Source organism: Numida meleagris, chromosome 12 (genome assembly GCF_002078875.1).
Source record: "Numida meleagris isolate 19003 breed g44 Domestic line chromosome 12, NumMel1.0, whole genome shotgun sequence".
In the NCBI taxonomy this organism is placed as follows: domain Eukaryota; kingdom Metazoa; phylum Chordata; class Aves; order Galliformes; family Numididae; genus Numida; species Numida meleagris.
In genome coordinates, this window is record NC_034420.1 from 3614343 (window position 1) to 3632981 (window position 18639).

Genomic DNA, 18639 nt, shown 5'->3' on the forward strand with positions numbered 1-18639 from the left:
TCTGAAAACTTGACTTATGATCCAGTGTGTTTTTCTGGAGAATGAGTTATATTTTAAAACGTTTGTTTTAGGCTTGAGTTTCTTTATTGAAGATCTGTTTGTAAGGTCTAGGATTTGACTAGTGACATTGAAAAGATACTGTAGGGTGGCTGAAAAATTGCTGCATCCCTGTGCAGGTTTTATAATTGTTTTAATACCTTCAATGGAACCAAACCAAGCATTGAGGCAGTACAGTATGTTTTTCCTCTTGTGGAAATGCATAATGCGTGGTGATGGTGAAGATGAATTTTGAAATCAGTTGAATATTTAAAGCGTTGTCTCTTTGCTGAAGTTTTGAAAGCAGACGCGTTGAACAGCCTTGTGTGGTGACAGGTTTGGAGAATTTCTGTAATGAACTTCTTTGGTGTCATAACTTGAGAAACTTACTGTGCAAGTAAGTGAACCACGTTGTTCTGGAGAGAATAAATGAAAAATTACAAGCTAACGCTCTCCTTTGGTCTCAAAATTTGAACTTCTGAATAATTCAGCTTTTTCCTGCCTTTTAAGTGCACTGGAAAATATTTGCCTAACAGATCTGCTAAGAATGAGTGATTTAGTTTTATTTCCTAATGTTCCTTGCTTATTTCTGAAATTCTCTATCTTTAAACTTCTCTTGAGTGTAAAGCTTGAGCTGGTATGTACTTGTGGATACCGTTATCTGCCCTCCAGAAGATGCTGGTTGTATTTATTTCATAAAAGACTTGCTTCATGGAGGTTTCCTAAGGTGATGGTGATACTTTAAATTTTAAAAGAAAAAAATAAAAAAGAATTACAGAGTTCACGTGTATCCACTAATATGAATTCCTATTGAGCATGCTGCAACTTTGTCTGCGAGTGATAGCACTGTACATGACTATTACAAAGTTGAAAGAAACTTCCTGGTCGTGTGGTTTCAAAGGGATGCTGGTTGTTGATCACTTGCGTTGAGGAGTTAAGGAGTTTTGCACAAAAAATCTATGTGAAAGTAATTCACCTTTTCCAATACCAGAGTGTATTTTTATTAGATTGTATACTCATTAAACGTTGTAGTCTTTAACAGCAAGGGTAATAATTTTGCTTTTAGCATATAAAGATTGTAATAAAATTGTATAAAGTACAATGATTAATACGGGTGCTGTATTCTGTAATGGCTCCTAGTGGATGCTTTTGAAACACTTGTCTTCATTCACTGCCATTCATTCAAAGTCTTGTTGCCATTGAATAGTTTAAGATGGATTGCTGTTGCAGTGTTTGTAAGCAGAAATTTGCTTTTTCTTTTGAAGATACAGAAATTCAAATATAATGTACATTTAAGTAAAATAGATCTTAGTAAAGTGAACTGTTAGGATTTCGAATGCAGTTGGAATGTATGTTTTTCATTGATAAGAATGAGTGATTTGCTACTTACTGGAATGGGTTTTAGACAGATGTATATGTACATATGTTTATATAGTTGGACACTGTGGAAACTATACAGTTAAGATCGTAGAATGATTTGGCGTGGGAGAGACCCAAGATGACTGAGTTCAAAACCCCCTGCTATAGGCAGGGACACCTCCCTCTAGACCAGGTTGCTCACAACCCTGTGCAGCCTGGCCTGGAATGCCTCCAGGGAGGGAGCATCCACAACCTTGCTGGGCAACCAGTTCCTGTGTCTCACCACCCTCACAGTAAAGAATTTCTTCCTAATATGTAGTCTAAATCTACCCTCATGCAGTTCCGTATCAGCAGATTATCTTCAGTTTGTTGCTGCTGGAAATCTAATTATAGATCACTGTTTTCCTGTCAGTGATGTGCTTGAAAGACTAGAGTAGAAATCTGCCTGGATGTGCTCTTTTCTTCTGCAAACACACACTTTGCATAGTTTGGGACAGCTGTCCATTTGGCCCTGATGGTTTCTTCATTTGTCACCATAGTGACATAGTTTTGTTTTTAGGCCCATCTTCCTACCCTTTTTCACTTTCCCGGGGTGTGGGTCCATGGGTCCCCCACCCCAATAGTCACGGAACCAGGCCGAACCTACCTGTAAATTGTTGATATATCTTTATGATAGCTAATAAAATTGGAGTGAGGAAGTAGATACTAACTTAGAAGGCTTCTAAATTCATCTCTGCACTTAAGGTACCTTTCCTTTTTTTTTTTCCTACAACTTCCGAAAGTGCCAAGATACATGATATCCTTACATCTTTTACAGTGTTGCCTAGGTTTTGTTGTCACATCTAGTGGAAATTATAAGCAGAAATATATGTTTATATATGGGGAATAAACCATAGATGGAATGTGGAATGTCCCACAAAATTAGTTTCTCATGAAGTTTTGAGCCTTTTATTCTAGAAAGAATGGCTTTGAGACTTGTAGATTTTATTTGCTTTAGTTTAGATGAGGGTTTTAAGGTAGCTGGTGGATGAACCCTTAGGTGAAATCTCTAGTGGAAATGTCTGACGTTGCTCTGTTGCTTTGACTTCCTAGGTTTTAAGCTTCTTAAATGTTTTATCTGGGATAAATGATTTAGTATCTAATAATTCAAATTGCAGGTGCTTTTAGTGAGAAATCTGAATCACAGAAAGACACTTTTGATATTTCCAGAAATGGAGAAAAAAAATTGTATAGCTTTTTGATCTTGTTTACTAATATTGAGCCATTGAGGAAAAAAAGTAAGAATTATCATCATAGAAGTGATTAAATGTGGCAAAGAAGTATTGTAAACCGAGGCATGTAATGTAGCAGTTCTAAAAAGAGGCTTTGATCATCAGGTTATTATTCTCTAATACTAAAATAAAGTGTAAAATTTGTTTATGAAGTTCATAAACTAGCTTTGTGTGTACTGGAATCGTGAGTTTTCTAGTTTAGTATGCAATAAATAGCTAATATGGTATACCTATCACTGTAAGAAAGTTAAGTAATTGGGATAACTGGAAAAGTACCAGCAAATATTCAGTATCTCTTTGTCTTTTGTTATTTTTAAAGGGGAATTAGAAACAAGAGAGCACGCATACACCCTACCAGGCCAACTGGGACACATGTATTGTTGTGTGCATGTGTATACTTAAAAGGCAGTTTTAATGATAAACTTACTGGATGCTGACAGCTTATGCAAACTAATTGTTTGTCATATTAACTTTTAATTATATTTTTATACATTAATATTGTCCATCTCTTTAAAAAAAAAATCATCTGATTCTTTGATTTTAGTGTTTGTACATTGTGTGTATTTGGTTTTGACTAGGTAGCTTCGTCAGGTGATCCCTGGCAAGAGCAGCTGGAACTCTGTGGTTCCTGCCTTACTCAGGAAGCTGTCCTTGATAAATACTTCTAGATTCACTGTGTAAAGCTGTCATCCTATTGCACGGTATGGCTGGAATCAGAAGTTAGCCCAGATAAGTCAGCATCTTCTGGTTTAAATTAGACAGGTATAGTGTGGATTAGACTTTACCAAATTCTGCTTTCCTGTGAGCCATTTTACAGCTAAGATCTTCATTGTCACTACAAGATTCATTTGTTTGATTTGCACAAAACTTGATCATGACCTTCCAGAACTGTCACATGTAAACCCTCCTTTCCAGCCTGACCTTTAGCAAGCTGTGAGCACGGAATCACAGTCGTGTCATCTGATCAAATTCAGAAGCTTTTTTTTTAATGGATGTCTTCAGAAGCTATGTTTGGAAAAGGGACCAATTCATAAATTTTCTTAGTGTTTCCTTTACTTTTGTTTTTATTCTCTTTCTGGAAAGAGATCTCATGGATCTCTGACTTACAGCTCCATTGTCATTTCATATTAAAGCAGGATCCTGACAATTCAGCTTTTATATCAGGTTGAGTTATGGTGTTGCCATGACAAAATAGCTCAGGCTGCAACAGCATGTTTTTTGTGGTTTTTCCACATACAATAACTGTAGTTTTACTGTATATAAATCGCAATGGGTCTTTTTAGAAGACAGTAAATAATTACAGTAAGTGTTTGCTGGTCTCTGGGGTGTACTTCTGGTTTGAGAATGATGTGCATTAGGTCAGAGATCTTTGCTGCAGATAGCTGGAATGCGTTTACACCATTTATCAAGCTGAAGTCATTTTATATCTTCCTTTTGGCTCTGGTTGCAAATAATGTATTTAGCAGGTTTTTTTAATATATAAACATATCAGTCTTCTATGGGAAGTCAATGGATTTTTTCCTGTCTAAATTAGTGCAAAAAATTACGTTTGCTTTTTAAAATTTGGAAAAAAAAAATAATTCAAATTACTGTGAGAGAAGAAAACAAATGAAAACGTGTCGAAGGGCTCCATCCTCATTGCAGCTTTTTACCCTCTGTAAAATGGGTTGTGTGTAATTATACTGACCAAAAATCTTGTTTCCCCTCCTAGGGGAAATAAGCATAGTTGGAGTAGGAAGGGTGCTCTTTGGGAAAGTTGTTTTAGTGGCAACTTTCTTCTAAGAAGATGTATATTGTCAATTTCTGTGAGCAGGTGGTTTGTGGCAAAGGATTTTACGTTAATAGTATATTTTCCCATACCTTTAAAAAAGAGATGTAGTATTTTGGTTGGTGTTCAGCCCAAGAATTCAGGGGATTCACAATTGGTAAGATTAATTTGTCACTTACTTATATGGTAGCCTTATCCTGTTCCTCGGTGTCTGTTTTTCTAGATACAGCTTTTCGAAAAAGCACTCTCTAAAAGCATATTATATGTCTGAGGGATAATATATTAAATAAGATTGTACCGTTACTGTCTAACACAATACTAAACTGGAAAATGCTTTGTATATTTTTCTAACACTAAGATTGGCCTTATGAACCTTCTAAGTTCAACACAGGAAGTTCACATTGACGGTGCTATTTACTATTATAAATAGTTTATAACGTTTCTTAAAATTCTTCCTATTGTTAATATCAGTAAAATTCAGTGTAGTCACTTTATCCAATTAGATGTTAACTTCCATCAGAAATGTTTCTTATCTCCAGAATAATGAGGAATATCATAGAATCTTCTGAATTGGAAGAGACCCTTAAAGGTCATCTAGTCTAGCTCCCCTGCAATGAATAGGTGTGCCTACACTCCATCAGGTGCTCAGAGCCCATCCAGCCTGACCTTGAGTGTCTCCAGGGATGGGGCATCCAGCACCTCTCTGGGCAACCTGTGCTACTGCCTCACCACCCCTATTGTAAACAACTTCTTCCTAGTGTCCATCCTAGATCTCCCTTCTATAACTTTGAAACCGTTTCCCCTTGTCCTATCACTACAGACCCTGCTAAAGAGCCTGTCCCCTTCCTTCTCACAGCCCCATTAGATACAGACAGGCCGCTCTCAGGTCTCCCTGGAGCCTTCTCTTCTCCATGCTGCACAGCCCCAGCTCTCAGCCTGTTCTCATAGGGAGGTCTTCCATCCCTGGGATCATTTTTGTGGCCCACCTCTGGTTGTGTTCCAACAGATCCACATCTTTCCTGTGCTGAGGACTCCACAACTGGACACAGCACTCCAGTGAAGTCTCACCAGTGCAGAGCAGAGGAGCAGGATCCCCTCCCTGGACCTGCTGACCTTGTTTCCTGGTGATGTCTAGAGAAATGAGACTTTCCAGAACTTCTGTAGGCTATTGATATTTTGCTTCTAGAGGGCATTTGTATTCCTTGCTTATAGTGAACATTTAAAAATAAATAAATAAATAAATAATTACAGAACCATTGTCTTGATGAGCTAAAGAAGCTTATGGGTGGTTTTCCTTTCCAGAAAGAATGAGTGACTTTTGCAGTAGCCTGGAATTCCTAGTTTCAACAGTTTATGGCACTGAATAACTGCATATTTATTTCTGGGACTGAGTAGAAAGGTGGGATTGGATGTCTCAGAAGGGAAGTTGTAGAAGAGGATGCACAGAAGCGTCTTTCTGAATTGGATGGAGGGGAGTGAGCATTAAGTTTTTATGAAATCTCATGTGAAAGCATTCATTGGATTTATATAATGACAGCTCTGAAAGTAATGCCTCCTATTTTATCTTGCTGGTCCACAACACCAGAAGTGGATGTTGGTGGGGTGGCAGTAGAGGTTGAACCTTCCCTCCAGTTTTCCATTACATGTTGCCGTGAGACAGATGGCAGGAGAGGGGGAGGCTGACAAAATGGCGTCTGAGATGGGAGTGCATATGAAGCAAAGGGATGGAACTGAATTCCTCCATGTGGAAAAAATGGCACTGACTGACATGCATTGACACTTACTGAGCTTTTATAGATATCCAGCAGTGGATATGGGCACAGTGAGGTGGTGGGTGTTAATTTCTGGCAAAAATGCATAGCTAATGGTGGTGACTGTTGCGAAATAGTGTTTTGTAGCAGAGAATTTGCTTTATCCAATAGTGTTATTGTGCTCTTTGTATCTGTTACAGTTTCTGTGGAAATAAATCTCTCTGAAGGCATTACCTCCAGAAAGACCTACATAGATATACTGTTGCATAAGGCATCAAAAAAGATTTGATTAGCGCCAAAATACAATAATGAGCATATGTATTTTTTAAAAAAGCAGATCAAGTGTGTTTGTGCTTATACGCTTTAATGTGAAATGATCAATCTTTATGGATAGCTGGATTTTGTTTTTACAGAGAGATCCATAAGTGTCACTTTTCTTGTCATGAGTGTAATGAACACTGCAATCATGGAAATACGATTGTTAGAGGAATTTCTGAAAAGAATGCTAAATCAGTCTGAATTCAATTCATCTGGTAATTCAGCTGTTTCTTGACTCTGTCTTATTTTTTCTTCTTTTATAAAGTATGTTATTCCACTTCCTTATTTAGTGTATCTTTCTCAGACCATAGTTTTCTTGTCAAGTGCTAGAGACCACAATATGAACAATGCAGAAAGTAAGTTCCGTTACTTCTAAGGCTTTGTAGAGGCACAAAGTGCATGGAGCTGATCTGGGTGAATATCCTGCATGAGCTGTAAAATGGGCTGTTTGTGATATCTGTTTCCTGCTCAGCTGAGTACTACATCTTCAAGGCCCTTTTATAAGTGATGTGAAGAGTATTGACTTGCAGTAATTTCCCTCAAAGATGATAGATGGAATTCACATCGATAAATTCCTTTTCACAGCTGTTGGTGGGACAGGTGATTTTGCTGCTTTTATGCGACTACAGCGAAACAGCTTTGTCAGAACGCCATGGTTACTCATCAGCTGGGTAGCTGGAGACATGGTTTGTGAAGGTGATGGTATATACTATGCCAGTCTGAAATGCATCCTTATTAACAGGCTTCAACTTCTGCTTTTAGAGTAGAAAATCTAAAACTGTGTTTTGCCCCCAGTGACTCAACTTCTTGTTTATGATAGATTTCACATGACTTAAAGCTATTGCAGAGTTCATGGAATACAATAACTGTGGGTGGGTATTTCTGGCTTACCATTTTCTTATGTTTGACTTCAGAACTTCAGTCTTTTGCTTTTGTTAGCACAATTCAAGCATTGCTCAGTGGGGTAGTGTGGTTCCTCTGCACTGCTTCATGGTGAAGGTGAGTTTGAGAGGCATTCCTCACGGTGACCTCTGCAGAGTGGGGGCATGCATTAAAGCCATGGGCTGCTTTGCTAAACTCAAAAGGGTTGAATGGCCTGCTGGGTTGCAGTGTGGTCAAAGAATAGTTAGATTACATCTGCAAATATATTATTTCTGTAGGTATTCTGACCTACAGTGGTCTGTAGGCTCCTTCTTTACAGAAGCTGACTAACCATGTTGGTTTGACTGTCTGCTGGAAGGAGTGTGGTGAGTCAGATTCACTGTGTTTGCTTTGTTAACATGCTGTTTTGGTCACTGCACCACAGCTAGTCTGTGAACATCAGCACATCGTGGTGTACTTGTTCATAATTTATTGCTGTATGGATATTGCTTTTGTTTAAAGCATGCTTTTTAGTTAATTCCTATGTGGATTTCTTTTGTGCTTTCCTCCTTGGCTGTGCACTGAGAGCAGCTGAAAAGCATTTTGCTGAATGCTTGGCTTAGGGAAGGGTCCAGAACTACTTTCGGTTCCTGGCCATGGTTAAAATGAGCACTTGCAAATTCCCTTGTAAATTTTCATTCCTGCAACTAGGTGAAAGTAGAGAATAGATCCAGCTTTGTTGGTTAACAGGCAATTAGGAGTGTTTAACATTCTTTTTGTGTTTGAGGCCATTTGTTCCTTAAATCAAGTGACTGTACAAATGAACTGGTGACCTGAAGCACAGACGTTTCATCTGCTTAACAGGAAAATATAATAATGATAATGTAAATATTTCCTTCGCTTTCCATAATAGCCTGTCACCCTGAGGTTAAAGATAAGTTTAAATTCCATGTCTTATGAAAGTTCTTGGAAATACTCTGGAAATAGCTTGCAAATAAGTGCTGCTTTTGGTGTTCATATGGATAGTGGAAGTAGGTGACTCAGTCACTGCCAAGGTACCAGAGAGAGAACTTGTGCTGCTCAGGGGTCTGCATTTTAATCTATGATTTCAAAAATGAAAGGCCTTTTTCCATCAGTGGCTTTCGGGCACCTTGGTCTACTGTTTGCTGTTAGACAGCAGCAGAACTCAACTTTACCTGTGGAGATTTACAATGACTTCAGAGTGCCCTGTGTGTAAATGTTATTGTGGGTAAAATGATGCAAACCAAGCACTGCCTAGTTTTAATTCTTACTCTGTTTTATTCTTGAAAGCTGTAATGTGTACAATGGGAAGCTAAATTCAGGCTTTCTGGTACTTTTCAGTATGTTTCATGGGGGTAATAGATCATGCCTATTTCAAGTGTTTCAGACACAAAGAGGTCAGCAAAATGAATACTGCTATAACACGTAAATGCATGATGGTTCCTACTGAAATACAATCATGAGTGATCCAGGATTTCATTCTAATTCAAATCTCCTTCAGCTGAGAGAAGTGGTGGGACTTCAGCCTGAAGCATGTGTCTGTGTGACCCTGCCTTTCAAAAGGGTCAACTTGGGGCTGATCTGGAGGGATTTCATCTAAACTGAGGTGGTTTCATGTCATCAGTGCAGCCTGCATTGTAAACTTGCACGAGTTATTTAAATTTTATTTCTTTTTTTTTTTTGCTATTCTTGCAAGTCATGAAATGTTACACTGTTACAGAAATAGATCAGCAAGGGAGGTTTATTATCTTCTTAGTCTTATGACTAAGAGGAGGATGTGATACAGGGTGTGCCTTTGAGCAGCTCTTATTTCTTAGCTCTGTGTAACAAACTGAAAACGGAGGCTCATGACAGTGTGTTAAAAGATTCCAAGAGCTGGTTTTAGCATGTTTCTTCTTACATAATGCTTTGGAGCTTAAAGGGATAATTCAAATATACAGTAATTTCACTGTTGAAGTTTGAGATTTCCTGCAATAAAAATGCAAATACTATTCAGGAATTGAATGAAGCATATTTGGAATTAAATACTTGTCTTTTGCTTTGCTCTGTTAAACTTCATAGAATCATAGAATTGTATGGGTTGGAAGGGACCTTTAAGATCATCCAGTTCCAGCCCCCCTGCTATAGGAAGAGATGCCTCCCACTAGACTAGGTTACTGAAATCCCTATCCAGCCTGGCCTGGAATGCCTCCAGGGAGGGGGCATTCACAACCTCTGGACAGCCAGTTCCAGCGTCTCACCACCCTCACAGTAAATAATTTCTTCCTAATATCCAGTCTAAACCCACCCTCATGCAGTTTAAAGACATTTCCCCTCACCCTGTCTCTACATGCCTGTATCAAAAGTCCCTTCCCAGCTTTCCTGTAGGCCCCTTTCAGGTAGTGGAAGGCCGCTATAAGGTCTCCTGAGAGCCTTCTCTTCTCCAGGCTGAAAAGACCCAAATCCCTCAGCCTGTCTCTGTAGGGGTGGTGCTTAAGCTCTCTTATTGTGGCCTGCCTTTGGACCCACTTATGTTGGGGGCCCCGGAACTGGATGCAGTACTCCAGGTGGAGTCTCACGAGAGCAGAGTAGAAGGGCAGAATCACCTCCCTCGACCTGCTGGTCATACTTGTCTTGATGTAACCCAGGATACGGTTGTCCTTCTGGGCTGCATGCACATGTTGCTGGCTCATGTTGAGTCTTTAGTTGACCAGCATCCTCAAATCCTTCTCCTTAGGGCTGCTCTCAAGTGCCCTGACCCAGGTGCCGGACTTTGCACTTGGCTGTGTTGAATTTCATGAGGTTGGCATGGACCCACCTCTCAAGCCTGTCCAGGTCACCCTGGATGGCATCCCTTCGCTCTAGCATGTCAGCAGCACCACTCAGCTTGCTGAGGGTGCACTCGATCCCAATGACTGTGTTGCCTACTAAGATGTTAAATAGCACCAATCCCTGAGGAATACCACTCGTCACCAGTCTCCACTTGGATGTTGAGCTGCTGACTACAACTCTCTGAGTGTGACCATCCAGCTAATTCCTTATCCAGCGAGCAGTTTACCCATCAAATCAATTTTTCTCCAATTTGGCAACCAGGATATTGTGCGGGACAGGTAGATGTCAGTTGCTCTTCCTTTATCCACTGACACTGTAACTCCATCATAAAAGGCCAACAAGTTTGTCAGGTGTGACTTGCCCTTGGTGAATCCATGTTGGTTACCACCAACCACCTCATCTTTATTTTCCATGTGCCTTGGTGGGGCCTTCAGGAGGATCTGCTCCACGACCTTGCCAGGCACAGAGGTGAGACTGACCAGCCTGTAGTTCCCTGGATCTTATTTTCTTCCCTTCTTGAAAATGGGGGTTATGTTTCCCCTTTTCCAGTTGGTGGGAACTTCACCAGACTGCCATGGCCTTTCAAGCATGATAGATAGTGACTATCGTGCTGATAGGCTGTTAATAAGGACACATCCATTAAAGTATTTTTTCAGGAACCAGCTGGTATGAGATTACTTAAGCCTTATTGTTGTGTGCAGGCATGTTAAGCTTTGTGTTTTGAGTGGCTTATGTGCAAGATGCCATGATAGTTACTGAACTCTGTGTGTGGAAGATGTTGGAAAGCAAGTCAATCAATATGATGGCAAACAAATTTTATCCTTTTACAGTTAGTTTCTTATGTGAAGAAAATAATCTTGCATCCTATCACACCATCATGTAAAGCAAATGGCTTCCTGTGTTAGTTCTGATAATATCGCTGTGCCAGTCCTGCTGCAACATGTTTTCTGTACTTCTGGAAATGCGGAGGGGCTGCTGAGTGCACTGGAACATTATCAGTCTCCCAGACTCAAACTGATTTTTCTACATTTAGCATACATACAACTAGTAAACATATCTAGGGGTGAGAGTTGTGCTTTTTTCCTGGATTCATTTATACTCACACTTTCATATTCCGTGCTTTGCCAATTATTGGTTGATTAATCCCATACTTTCCATTCAGTTATTGGGAGCAGATCTGGCATATTATTGTGCTTAGTTTCTGTTAGTTGCTGGAGCGTTTTCTCCAGAATTGACAGCTGTTCTAGTGTCTGATTCTTAATTGTTTTAGTTCTGCATACTTGTTGGTGGGTAGGAGGTACTTTGCTTGACTTGACTGCCTTTACTCTAGAGGCCTGATATTTCTTCTGCTGTAGTATGTGTTTTTATTGCTGCCAAAAGTTGAAATAGCAGTGTTATGTTTGGCTACTGTAAAACATGTAAATCTAGCTATGCATTTTACTAGGTTTATTGACGTGATGGCAGGTCCTCACCTGAATAAGAATAGTGCTGCAGTAGCCAGTGACTAACACAACAAATTATCTACTGAAGCTCCATGCATGTTTTATTTTGTTCCTTCTATTAGCTACGTTATGGGAAGTGCTTGGTACTGTATTTCCATTTCTATTAGTCATTCATGTAATGAGATCGGATTAGACTAACATTGCACAGTTAGTCTGCTTGGTTTTGATTTAGTTTACTTTATATTCATCAGTAATTACAAGCTCCGAAGGGATCACAGCAATAATGGTGAGTTTTTTCGTCACATGACAGCAAACAGATTTCTCATAAGCCTGGCAAATGCAGCATGCCACTTGCCCCAGTTGGTAGTGAACTTGAGAAGAAAACAATCGATATTTCTTTTTCTTAGCCTCAAAATTTCCACATTTTATCTTCAAAAGTGGTATTTCAGTTGCTTGACTGGAATTATTTTTCTTCGCTGCTTATTACTCTTTTTTCCAAATGGCATTACTGCCTTTTTGAAGTGAGGACTTACCTCACTCCCTCGCAGCAGCAACTTACGGTGGCTCCTGCTAAATGAAAGGATCCCATTTCTGTGTGCTTTGAAATAAGTGCGTGTACCAAGAATCCATCACTAGATTGGTCTGTGTATAGCAGTGATGTGCAACAGGCTTTGAGACTGATGTCAGACTTCAGGGTTAAAAATAAATAACCATGAGGTTGCTTTTTAACTTGTACATTGTAGTTGAAGTTTCAGATACTCATACCTAAAACAAGGTTCTTCGATTACCAGTGAAGATTAAATGCGGAAGAAGAGCTAGGGATGCTAAAGATACTGGTGTTTACACTGAGTTTCTGTGGAGTTGGGAAGCCAGTGACACTGTTGTGTAACATTAAACTGCATGGTTTGAATTAGTCAACAGATGTTTGTCAGACTTGTCAGAGAAACTTTCACCCATTTCAGCTGGTTTCACCTGTGCAGACTGAGTGGGGATTAGTTGTAGACATAGAGGTCATGGCTTGTCTTGCATCAGCCATTACTGGGTTGTTATTTTTTCCAACTGACATCTGATTTTTTTTTTTTAAGATTTCTTATTTAGTATTATGATGTCAAGATCATTTGTCCCTTTTCCTGTAGACAGACTGTTCCGGATTTCTTCCTGTTAGTAACCTTGTCTGGCTTGGAAACTGGCTGTGCTGTGAGTGGGAAGTTGAACCAGGTGACCTCCACAGATCCTCTATCACCTGAGCTATCATGTGGGTTCATACAAGGACTGCTCTGAAAGTAATGCCTCCTATTTTATCTTGTTGGCCCATGACATCAGAGGTGGTTGTTGGTGGGGTGGTAGTAGAGGCTGAACCTTCCCTCCAATTTTCCATTACATGTTGCCGTGAGACAGATGGCAGGACAGGGGCGGGCTGACAAAACAACGTCTGAGATGGGAGCGCGTATGAAGCAAAGGGATGGAATTGCATTCTTCCATGTAGAAAAAATGACACCCACTGACATTCATCAACGTTTGCTGAACATTTGTAGAAACCCAACAGTGGATGTGAGCACAGTGAGATGCTGGTGGTGCGTTTCAGCAGTGGCAACAGCCGGTCACCTCTGCTGGTGCAGATGTTTACAAGCGGAGCACGCGGACTCTTGTTAATTGCTGGTGAAAATGCACGGCTGCTGGTGGTGACTGTGTTAAAAAATAGTTATTGTGTTCTTTGTATCTGTTTCAGTTTCCATGGAAATACATAGGAGGCATTACTTTCAGAGCAACCAATGTATATTACATGCCATATGTAGTTTTACATTTTGGAAATGTTTAGCTGGTTTGGGAATTGACAGTTGTTGTGGATGGGATATTAGATTGTGCATTTTTTTCCTTTTCTCTCTCTTTTTTTTTTTTTTTTACTATTCCATATTAAAGATTGAATGTAGTAGAGAGGATTTCGGTGGGTACTGGAAGATACTGTGCCTAAGAGGTGCAAGATTGTGCTCATAACCAGCATCTTGTGTGAGTGTGAGCTGAGGATTCTCAACTCCCACAAAATCTGAAAGTTAACGAAGTTAGAAGAACTCTTGGTAAAGAAATTCATTTTTAGCTGTCTTCTGCCTCAAATTGTGCTGTTCAGATCTGCTCGTCAGGTTTATTTTAATATCATTTTCAGAGGTAGATGTACCTTGATGTGGACTGTTTGTACATTCTACATTGTAACATCTCCCTGTAGGGAAAAACTTGATAGCTGCATGCGTTTCCCAAACGCAACCTAATTCTGCTCAGCTTGAAACCACCTCATAAGAATGGAATGACCTGCCTGGTAGGCTGTGCTAGGATTATTATGTAACATATGCATGTAGGTGCTTCCTGGTTGGTCCTAGAAAATGAAATAAAAATGTCTTCCTTGCCACAGAAGATTCTGTTCTTGGAGCCCTTTCAGAGAGGGATTGGCTCAGAGGTTCCTATGGGGACAGACGCTTCCAGTTGCGTTTTCTTCTTTTCCTCTGGGTGATCCAAGTTTTCCTGCCTTGTACAGGAGGATAAATCATGAGATCCCCACAAAGATGTCATCTGCAGTGATGTGCTATGGCCTGTTCTGCAGTGCTGGTGGCTGCAAGCTGGCTCCCAGGCCATGCAGTGAGCTTTCCTGGCTGTCCTGCTTTCAGCTGGCATAGAGCTGGTTTTCTTGGTGTTCTTCACAGTGGCTGTTGGATTTAGTGATTCTGTTATAGAAGAACAGTGTTGATAACTCTGTTACTGGTGTTGGGGTTTTTTTTCTTTCTTTTTTTTTTGGTCTGTTTTTGTTTTGTTTTTAACAACAACAAAAAAAAGAAAATAAAAATATTAGAAGCATGAATTTGTGAGTTTCTTCCCAGCACAGAAAAGTGGCTGTTGTTCAAGTTAGTTGATTGAAAGCTTTGTTACTCTGTTTTTCTTCAGGGCGTATGTGCAAAGTGCCTTAAAAAAAAAATTAAAATTAAAATTGAGTAGGCCAGTTCAAATGTTATTTAGAGAATTTTTACTTTCTTTTTGTGTCTCCCTGTTACAGAATTTAATGCTAAACTTCTAACATGAGTTAGAAGTCAGAGAACTCTCTTTTTTTTTTTCCTTATGTGAACTACTAACTATTGAAAATGACTCAAGTTTCTAAAATAAGCATAACCATTCAATGTTAATTTTATATTAAATATTTTCAGATAACGGTTACCTTTATTTAATTCTTAAATTATTGGTTACTTGGTTACTTTAAAGGTGTTTTAACTTTGAGTCCTTATTTCTTGTCAGGCAACTCTTTTCATGAATCTGCATCCCAGTTTTAATTACGGAGCTCTGATCCTTGCTGAAAACACCACATTTCAGTATGAGTGAGTGTGCTGAGGAAGGAGGTCATTTACCTGCATTGCAGGGTCAGTGTGATTCACAAGGTGATATGTTTTATAATTCTGAAGGGAAAATGCAGAAGCTACCTTTGAGGTGCGTTGCCTTTATTTCTTTTGAGTTATCCCCAGAGTTTTTCAGTGCGTGAATAAAAAGATGGGAAATATATTTTTAGTATGTTGTAGACTATCATCACTTAATAAAAAAGTGCTTAGAGACTACTTCTGGGAATTGAAGTTGTTTTTTGGTTTTCCCCTCGTGATTTTATGCAGGTACAGACTAATTGGCTGCTTTTATTTCGCTTGTGGTGCCTAGCCATAAAAATATGAGAGCAGGGAAGAGTGGGAGGCTGAGTGATCCCTGTGCTGTCTGGCAGCCTGGGAGCGACAGTTGCAGGAGGATCTTCTGGCGCAGGTTTTATTCCAATATTCAAGCTATCTAATAACCAGCAGGAGCCAGCTCTGCTGGATTTCTGTGTAGCAGCTCCCTGTCGTGTGGGTTGGTGTGGTTGCTGGTCTGGATCACGCCTGCTGATTTACTGCAGCCCCATGCTTGCAGGTCACGCTGTCAACTAATATGAAAGAATGTATTTCTTAACCACCTGAAGTCAAAAATAGCACTCAGTGGTAACACAGTTCGGAAAGTTTAACAAAGAGACTTGAAGCAAAAAAAAAAAAAAAAGCCAAGACAATAAAGAAATTCTTATATTGTTGTTTTGCACAGCCCAGACGGAGTCCATGTTGTAAATATCAATAGATATGAGTAGCAACTTGATCTTAATGTTCCTGTTTTGCAGATGCACATCTCTATTTGCATATTAGATTACCTGTCCTTGCGCTGAATTTGATTTAGGTGTCTGCACAGTCCATCTGCTGTAAATCTGCACATTGTTCTGCTCAGCATTTCTAACTGCACTACATCACAGCTTGTGATAGCACAAATCTTAAGTGGAAAATCTATTTCTTCAGAAACTACCGGTGACAGCTGAGCAGCTCAGACACATTTTTCAAGTCATGTTGGCCAGTAAAAATTAGCAGGAGTAGAGAAGGACAGAGAATTTTGAATGTTATAAGGAAGACTCGGTGTTCTGATAGGACCTTTAGCTGCTGAAGCAAGTGCTCCATGTGAACTGCTTGTGTTTAGAAGGACTGGGGGACGTTTTTAATTGAGCACTGCCTGTGGATTATCTTAGAGTTGGGTAGTGCTGGTGCTAAGAGTTGGTCATTTTTATTTACTTATTTATTTTTAAGTACTCAGACATCTTTGGCTTCACAGGTGTGAATATTTTCCTGGCTCTTAGCGGTAGTTTCTATCACTGATATTACATGCTGTGCTGACACAGAGTTGCTCTTTAAAAGGCATATATATCACACTACTGTGGTTTTCAGTAAAACATTACAGTAATGTTACCATTCACTTTAGGATCATTGTAGCCAACATAAACAGCCAGCTGTTAAGATGCTGCGAGTTTTTAATGAATGCTTTTTGAATTGTCTTAAATTTTTGGAAAATAAGTAAGTCTTAAGAAGGCTAAATTTGTATCATTCCTGCTCTTGAAGTACAGCGTTTTCCATCAGTTGTAAATCTTAATTTTAAACAGTACTAAATACTCTCTATAGGCAAGAAGCAGAGGGTTTGGCTGTGTCATGCCTTGGAAGCTGGGGAAACTATTGGTTAAATGCTGGGAACTGGTCAACCCTGAATGAGTGATCTAAGCAACATTAAATTTCATGGTAATTTTCTTCAAAACTACTAATTCTGTCCACTTCTTAAACTGTAGTAGAAACTAATGGTCAGATCAGAAGCTGGATTGTCTTAGCCATGTTTCCTGATACAACAGGGGAGAATCAGACCACCCAAAGCTGTCACTGTGCACTGCCAAAGAGACTGTGTGGTGGGTGAGCCAGGAGCAGCCAGCACGCCGCATGGAAGCGGCCTTTGGTCCGTTAACTTGAGAAAGAGATTGCAAATTATTATTTGCGTGTGAACCAAGAGTATATTTTGTAATTTAAGCATTGATATTAAGTGTATGATTTCCTTTTAAAGTGCGTCAGGAAGGAGCACCTGCTGCTTCTGCTGTGCAAAAAGCAGCTCTGCAGAAGGAGCTGCTTCCCCGAGGGAGCGTTTACCTCTCGTTGTGGGTCAGTGGGAGGTGTGGGAGGGCTGCGGGCTGGCCAGGAGGCTGGGGCACGGCAGCTGTGAGTGACAGCCCAAGGACACAGCAAATAGTTTCAGTATGGCTTGGCTAGCGGAGCTGAGAGGGCAAGTTCTGGAGAATTTCAGCAATGTTATGGGAAATGGCCGCAGCCAGACTTGTGATTAGCAGCGGAGTGCAAATCCTCTGGGTTGTTGCCAGGGTTCAGGAGGGCAAAACACTGCTGGGCTATCAAATTGCTGCCATACTTTGGTTTTTGCTTTTGTCACATTCCTTTTTTGATATCAAGCGTGCCATCGTTTTAATGCTGCGTGTCTACACATCCCAAACAATGTGTGGGGACAGAGGTGGACTGGAATAAGTTGTATTTCAATACTGAAGATGTAGAAAATATGAAAAATCGGTCTCTACTCAGCTGCTTTTTCTTCAGATTAAAAGAATTCTCTCATGAATCTGCTTTGACTCTTGATGTATAAGATTTACCTACAGCAAGGGGATGTTTTATGTGTGATTCCAGTTCAGATTCAGATTGTTTTTGTTCTGAGTTGTGAAGTGAAAGAAACGATGTGGTGTATTGAGAAGATAGGGGAAAGTATGTTAACGTTTAATTTTTGATAAATATCAAAGGGTATTTTGCAAGGACACTGGTTATAATTGTAGGTTAAAGCAAACCTGAAATCTACTCCCAGTACACTAAAATGCCTGGTTGAGTTTTTTTTTTAATTATTTTTTTCCCGGTGTGAAGCAAGCTGTGGTAAATACCAGCTATATTGGTCAGACCTGCTGTGGGTGTGATTTGTGAGTGCACTCAAGCAGAAGTTTTCCAAGTCAAACCTCTTTATTCATTCACATTAGTTAAGTAAACAGAGGCGTTTTGTTTTACTCTTCTGCGGTTGCTTCTCAAACCACAGGGCTGTGTGCCTTGGCACAGCTCTTCTGCAGAGGCACGGGTGGAGCGAGGCTGTGTCACTTAGGCAGGAAGGTGGTGGCTGTGGCCAGGTCCTTGCCACAGTCAAAGCCATCCATTTAGCCCTCACCCCATTTCTCTGGTGCTTCTGAATTACTCTGGCAAGAGGCTGTAGGTTAGATCAATTGCACCGGCTTGTTTCACCGTCAGAGCCCACAGTCCGAGTTAGGCCCTTTCTGGGTCACTCCCCCGAAGAAAGATGGGTGGGTGCTCTCTGTTAAGCTGTCCCCAGGGGTGTGGAGCTGCAGCCTGACGGGCATTCCTTGCGGTCTGAGACGTGAGACTGAGTGACCATTTCCTGCTGCCCTCGATACCAGTGAGCCTGGCGTGTTACGTGCTTGGTCTTAGTGGCACCGTGCTGACCGAGATGCCAGTATCTGATAATGGGACTTGTTCCTCAGCGTGGCAACCAGGTGGAACTGTCTGGAGTAAGAAATAAATTCAAGAAATGAAAAACGCCTTTTTTCGTGGGCTAACTCTTAAGTCGCACAATCTTGATCCTGTTCAAGT

General features: G+C 40.2%; 1 protein-coding gene across 3 annotated transcripts in view; it reads left to right on the plus strand.

Moving 5' to 3' along the window:
- The window catches only part of SLIT3 (slit guidance ligand 3), a 536914-nt gene that overhangs the window by 111244 nt on the left and 407031 nt on the right, over window positions 1-18639 (plus strand). The gene's annotated exons all lie outside the window — the stretch shown is intronic.